Consider the following 7,263-nt stretch of genomic DNA (forward strand, 5'->3'; position numbering starts at 1 on the left):
GTGTTTGCCTTTCTTTACGAACATGGAGAGTTGTCAGAGAGTCTCCACCACATCTCGGCCATTAATGTGTCGGTGGAAGTCTAGTGGACTTATTCATGAGACCTCCATGAGAGTAATCAACTTCAAGGAGGTAAGATATTTGTAGGTTAATTCAGAGCTAATATGTAATGTATAAACTTTTGTAAACGCTCGACTTGTGAATTTGAATAAAATGGACGGGTTTTATTTCAAATTTTTGTTGCATATGAGACGTCCTTAAATTTTAAATATCTTGAAAAATGATAATATTTAAGGTCGATGAAATTTCGGAATGAGAATATTCGAGTGAACTCGATATTATTTCCAAATAAAACCATTCGGAATAGACTCGGAGATTTAAAAATCTCGAGAGTAAAAATAAATTCCGAGATCCCTTAAATATATTCAGGATAACGGGAAATAATAATAATTTTCTCGGTTATTTTTCAAGATTATTTTTAATTAATTAAGGAGATGATTGTGAGATTTTATTTTAAAAGGACTTATGTGCAACAAATGAAGGACGAAATGTTAAAGAAAGTTGGAAAAATGGAGGGTTTGGCAATTAATCTGGTCATGCCACATGTCCACACGTGGGACCCGAGTATTATTCCACGTAGCTTCCTCTCTCTTCTTCTTCTTCTTCTTATCATGTCCATCTCATGCTTCCTTCATCTCCATCGCGACCTGCAAAGAAAACACGAAAAAAAAACCAGATGAACGATCACATCGTCGATCCTTATCACTAATCCCCATCGTCTTCTTCAACCTTCTTGCTCTTCCTTGCGCGTCTTCCATCGAGAACCCTTCTGCGTGCGTCGACCGAGTGAAGAAAACACCGTCGCCGCGAGCTCGCCGAGAACGTCGTCGCCGAGGAGGACCAACGTCGGGGAAGGGAAAGCTGTGAATCTCGCTATTTGGACGAGCCTCGTCCTCGCGTGATCACCAAGCTCCAGCGGTGGACGCGTGCTCCGACCGAGACGAGCCACCACTGCCGCGAGCTCGCCGTGACGCCGGCTGAGAGGAAATCGCCGGAGAAGGAGTGTGTGAGCTCCGGGAACCACGAAACAAGGTGAGATTTCTCACTTGGTTTTGAAATCTGAAACCTAGGGTTTATGATTTCAGATTTGGGAGTTTTTGGTTTGTGATGGATTTGTGAAATTGAAGTGAGTTTGATATGGATTAGTAACCGAATAGTATGGATTTGTGCTCGGAATTGTTAAATTGAGAGCAATTGTTTGAGTTTCTCATGAATTTTTGGACGAAAATGATGAATTAGGTTTATGTGTTCATGAGATTTGGGGGTTTTTATTCTGGACGGATTTGAATGTTCTTGGATTGATTTATGCTCGGATTTATGGTTATTTGAAATTGTTTTGAGGCCGTGATGAGTTGTTTGTGAATTTTGGATACTTGAGATTTGTTTGTTTTGTGGCCGAGTGTTGTCTTGGCCGAGGGCTGTTTGTGGCCGTGAGTTTGGTCTCGGTTATGTGTTTTGGTTCACTAGTTATGTTGCTAAACTCTAAGCCTCGAGAACGATTTACATTGAGCTTGTTGTGTATTTGTTGATGAGTCGGGAATATTTTGTGACAAATTGAGATTCGTGCTAGTTGTTCGTTTTCGGATTCTAGGTTTGAGTCGGGAGTTGGACTTTAGGAATTGACTCGATGTTCATTTCTGAATTTCACAGCTCAGTCGCAGATCAAGTCAAAGCGAGCGAGAATCGGCGGAAACTGAGCGCGTCGAAGCCGAAGAGTAGTGAATTCAGAAAAAGATTTTAAAGCTCGATCTCACTCGTGAGTCGTTTATCGCTCTATAGCGTTAGACTCGAGTTTTAATTTTGGATTTGATATTGTATTCAGGGATTATTAATTATTTATTTAAGAATGTTTGAGAATTTAAATTCTGGTTAATTAATTCAGAATTCTCGGTTTGTATGATTTCTCGGATTATTCATTTAATTTATTTAAGACTCGTGAAATAATGATTTGGATTTTATTTCGTACTCATTCTCTGGTACAAACTCACATGAGTCTTTGAATAAGTTTAAATTCCACAAAGCCGAGAAATAAGTGAATTAAATTCTCGAACCCCTGAACCGACTCGCAGTGAATCCCGATAACGAACCTTAAGCTCGTCAGCTTCTCCCGAATCATTGACTAACGAGATTTCAACTTCAGGTTTTAGTTTCTCGACGCTTCATGACGTGTTGACGCTTCAGGATGTGTAGAGTCTCGGGAGGCGTGAAAAGCAAGGAAACTTCGGAAGTCAACAAGTTTTCAGACGATCTTTTCCAGGTAAGTGTGGAGACATAAGTCAACTACTTACCAAGGGAATAACCCTGTTTGTTTGTGCATTTATTTGCTAGTAAACAAGAGTAGGTGAAAGCCCTAAAATGAATAAACATGAAAGTTAAGGCTTCGGCCACGCTTGCTTGAAAATTTAGTTCGGGTTTTGCCCGTAAGGTTCAAACGCTAACTTGAACCAACCACAGTGTTATCTTGTTTTGTTAAATCCCTCTGCTAACCATAGTGGATAGGTTAGATCAAGGGTGATGGGAGAGCATAAGTCAAACTCTTGGATTCGAACCAAGTGTGGAAGTACCGGGAGTCACATCCCGAATCTTCTTTCTAAATCACTTAACGAGCATGAAAGAGAAACATTAATTCCTTCGGGGTTTATCCCGAGATGCTCTCCTGTAGTAGTATGAGTGTGTACTCTGCGTGCTGCAGAGTACCCGAACTTTAATTGAACGGTTGTCAGTGGTACCCACAAGTCGACGACTTGTGTTTGTGGCAGACCAAGGTGGGGTGTATGGCGCTGAGTACTCAAAACTGGGGAGAACCCAACGATAACGGGCAGTCGCCACGAGCGAACCCGATGATGAACGGGAAGTCGCCACGAGCGAACCCGATGATGAACGGGCTGTCGCCACGAGCGAACCCGATGATGAAAGGGCAGACGCCTCGAGCGAACCCAACGATAACGGGCAGTCGCCACGAGCGAACCCGATGATGAAAGGGCAGACGCCTCGAGCGAACCCAACGATAACGGGCAGTCGCCACGAGCGAACCCGATGATAAAAGGGAAGACGCCTCGAGCGAACCCAATGATGACGGGCAGTCGCCACGAGCGAACCCGATGGTAATGGGCAGTCGCCTAGAGTGAACCCATTCAGCAATGAGCAGTCGCCTCGAGTGAACTCATTGTCGTGCCAAGGGGGCACACATGCGCCGACGTCAGATGAAGATAGTACCACTAGTGGATCCCAGACAATCTTAAAACACCCAAGCCGCCGTAAGACTGCTGCTCGAGGTCTGAGGCTGGCTTATTGTCGTTGTGGAGATCGTAGCAGAAGAGGATGTACGATCTTGCAGAACGACAAGTGAATAGATAGAGTGTGATATCACGCGTCAGTCATGCTCTAATGTTATGTTCTAGTTATATCTAGCAATCATTCTGCATTCTTGTGTATTTGTTTGCACTTCACATGGCATTAGTCGTTTTACTTTATAGATAGACTCCCACTTACTGAGTCAATCGACTCATAGTTTTATGACCCTTGGTAATGTAGATAAGGGAAAAGCTTGTAAGCGGGAAACGAGATTGAAGACCGAGACCGAGCGCGTATTGCCTTGACCTATGGGCTATGGGGTTTCTTAATCGGGGGTTAGTGTCTTCTGTTAAAACGTTCCAGAACATATTTGTATAGGAGTCGCTATAAGACTCTAAGTTATAAAAGCGAAAAATTTCCCCGAATTTTCGCAAACTATTTTATTATGTTTAATTTATGTGTTTATATTATGAGTTATGTACAGATTTGAGTTGATCAGTCGCGGCTCGTGGGCGAGCTGTCGCTCGCGGGTCGTGACATAATATTCATGACTAACTTGTTTTATTGTCCCCCCATATAGGTTGAATTCCACAAGCTTGGCGAGACTTCTTCGGTTTCCATGACTTCTAAGACGCTAGCCCTGGAGGTCAAACGCCCGTAGAAGAAGCAAAAAAATACACCTCTCAAGCGGAAACACAACCACAAACACAATCTGTTGAGGTAAGACCATTTCTGTATCGTGTTTAAGTTTAAACAACTGTGGTTTGTGAAAGATTTGTCAAGGAATAAGCTAGTCCGTGACACATCTGTCATGAAATACCCTAGTTTGTGACACATGTGACTTTGTTATTGTAATTTTGGACAGTCCCGATTCAACGTTCTCGAAAATGATGTCGGAAATCTCCAAGGTGGATTCCTATATACAAAAGAGGACTACATGAAGTTTAAAAAGGAGATTTTGGGCATAGTGAAGAGCTTCAGAGTATATCTTAATGATTTAGATCACTTCCACGATTGGAGACAAAATCTTGAGCAGAAAAAGAAGTAGGTAGAGAGAACCCAAAAATTAGGTAAACAAGCGAAGAAGTACTTGCGAGGAGGAAGCGAGCAGAAGTGAAGAAGAAGAAGAAGAAGAAAGAGGATGAAGAGAAGGAAAAAAAGAGAGGATGAAGATGAAGAAGAAAAGATGAATAAAGAGGAAGAAGAGAAGAAGAAGAAGAAGAAGAAGAAGAAGAAGAAGAAGAAGAAGAAGAAGAAGAAGAAGAAGAAGAAGAAGAAGAAGAAGAAGAAGAAGAAGAAGAAGAAGAAGAAGAAGAAGAAAAAAGAGGATGAAGATGAAGAAGAAAAGAAGAAAAAAGATGAAGATGAGTAGAAGAAGAAAAAAGACGCCAAGGACAAGAAGAAGAATGACGACGAGAAGAAGAAAAAAAGACTCTGACGACAAGAAGAAGAAAAAAGACGCCGACGACAAGAAGAAGAAAGATGTCGACGAGAAAAAGAAAAAGGAAAAAAAGAAGAAGAAAGCCGATGAATAGAAGAATTAACAAGAAGTACAGGATGTAGCTTATACAAATTTTGTGACACATGTGTCACAAATTGACTTTATCTTGTGACACATGTGTCATGAAGGGACTGTATCTCATGACACATGTATCATGGAATACAGTACTTCGTGACACATGTGTCACAAAGTGACTTAATTTTTTTTATTTATATGTCACTCACTGATGTTGGCTGCTTGTAGGATGTGCAAGAAGAGTAAATGAATGGAAAACACAGGGACATCAAGCTTCGTGACACTAGTGACATTTGATTTCATGAAACTTATGTATCACGAAATAAGATTGACTGCTCTTTTGGTTTTTAACAAGAGGAGGACAGCACACAAACATAAGGAGGACAAGAGGTTTACAAGGCAGATACACCTCATTTTTGTATTCCTCTTTTGTACCTCATTTCATAATATTAAGAATTTTTTTTTTTTATGTTGGACAGATATATGACCTGAACACACCAAATCCTATTGATGACTTGTCCCCTATCCTCATTGAAGAATCACCTATCAAGAAAGAATTGATATGACATAGACATAGCCCTGACATGTTTACTCCTTCCAGAATGACACTGCCGTCTTTTGCGATTCATTTATGCTCTCGATGTGCTTCCTGATCAATTACCCTTGTCGAAAGTCACCAAAGGACCTGACACTGATGATGTTTATATGATGAAGTTGTGTATGAATGCAGGCTTGAAGAGGAGCCACAAAAGCATTGCTCGAGGAAAACCTAAATACAAGCTGGTGGAAGAGAACATATCACCGTCAATGGAACTTGGTTAGATTTCTATTAATAGAAAACATTCTTCTACAACATGTGGTTTAATGACAATTGGTTGTCTGATCGGGTAATCTTGTGTCTTAGTATTTTTTTTAAAATACGTCACGAGATACATCGATTGATTCTGTGACAGATGTGTCATGAAATTAATCATGTATGTGACACATCTGTCACAAAATACAATGATTGTGTGACAGATGTGACACAAATTATATTGATTGCATGATACATTTGTAATGAAATCACTTTATTCCGTGACAGATTTCACAAAATTTAAAGTTCCAAGAGTTAATTAATGTTGTGTCGTGCAACATATCGACATCGCGTAAATTAGCTTCGTAAGAAGAAAAGGCTTGTTTGCACATAACTGGGGGTATTCTTCTGTAAATCACTCATTCATTATCATGTCAAAAATGTTCCATAAGTATCTTCAAGATACTTACACTGAGTTCAACGCTAGCCAAGACCTGAGGGTATTCTTAAACAAAAAACTTAAAAAAGCGCCATCGACCACATAATCGGGAAGAGTGGATCGGTGCAATTGGTGAACGCATGGGATGGTGTTGATGATGTCTTCAACCCCTATCATAGAAACCGCGAACCCGGTATCTCCTTGTTGTCAACGTACGTTCAAGGTCTATAGCGTTGTATGATTCCATGAGTTCCACTTCTAGGCATCATAAGCAAGTGGACACTAAAGTCAGAAACATGGCCACCTTGCTGCCCTTTCTTTTACACGTTGCTGGCCTTCTTCTCTCGAAAGATGAAATACTCAAGGTCGATAACTACGTTCAAAATCCACAAAAAGACAATGGGTAAGTTTGTAATTTTGAATTTCACTATCTTAATGACACATGTTAATTTACACATGTTTTTTTTCCGCAGAAGTGATTGTAGTATGTTTTTTTTATCAAGACTGCCGAATTCTTGGCACACGGCCTTCCATTGCCGGAGCGCTTAAAATACACACACGTGGAAATGCCAATCACGATGCTACTTAAATGTATGTGTGTATGATTGTATGTATATACGTGTATGTCACGAAAAATAGCTCTATGTATGTGAAGCGGAAACTACTTGATTTCATTTTGAATGTTTTGCATCTATGTATGACTGTGGTTTCTTAACGGATAACAGATGTGTCACGAAGTCACATGATTTTGTGACAGACGTATAACGAAATCATGGTATTTCGTACCAAATGTGTCCCGAAATAACTGCATTTCATGACAGATTTGTCACAAAATCATGTGACTTTGTGACACATCTATCCCAAAATGCAATAATCATTCTTTCTTTTTTTAATCAGTCAAAGACGTCACGAAACTAATAGACTAACAACAACGTAAAAATTTGTCTTATCAATAAACCCAACAACACTGATAATGTTCTAAACATTAAAATGAAATACATACCAAAACACAATGGAAGTTCTAAACATTAAAGGAAAGACAAGAAAACTAAAAAAGAGATATGTGTCAAATTACAAACCAAACCAATGACACATCCCTGGAGCTCTCCTTTCTAGTGGAATTGGGTTGCGACACGTAGCCTATTGTGGTCTATATCTCCACA

At 40.1% G+C, this 7,263-nt stretch overlaps 1 long non-coding RNA gene across 1 annotated transcript; it reads left to right on the forward strand.

The window, feature by feature from the left end:
• Nucleotides 1–688: 688 nt before the first annotated feature.
• Nucleotides 689–3,847, forward strand: LOC149404599 (uncharacterized). The gene is made up of 4 exons (XR_016294644.1): nt 689–1,090; nt 1,709–1,814; nt 2,199–2,315; nt 3,593–3,847. It is a non-coding gene; the product is annotated as an uncharacterized LOC149404599 (long non-coding RNA).
• Nucleotides 3,848–7,263: the final 3,416 nt, after the last annotated feature.

Source organism: Urtica dioica, chromosome 2, assembly GCF_054948205.1.
Source record: "Urtica dioica subsp. dioica isolate 48M chromosome 2, U.dioica_male_clone48M_v1_H2, whole genome shotgun sequence".
In the NCBI taxonomy this organism is placed as follows: domain Eukaryota; kingdom Viridiplantae; phylum Streptophyta; class Magnoliopsida; order Rosales; family Urticaceae; genus Urtica; species Urtica dioica.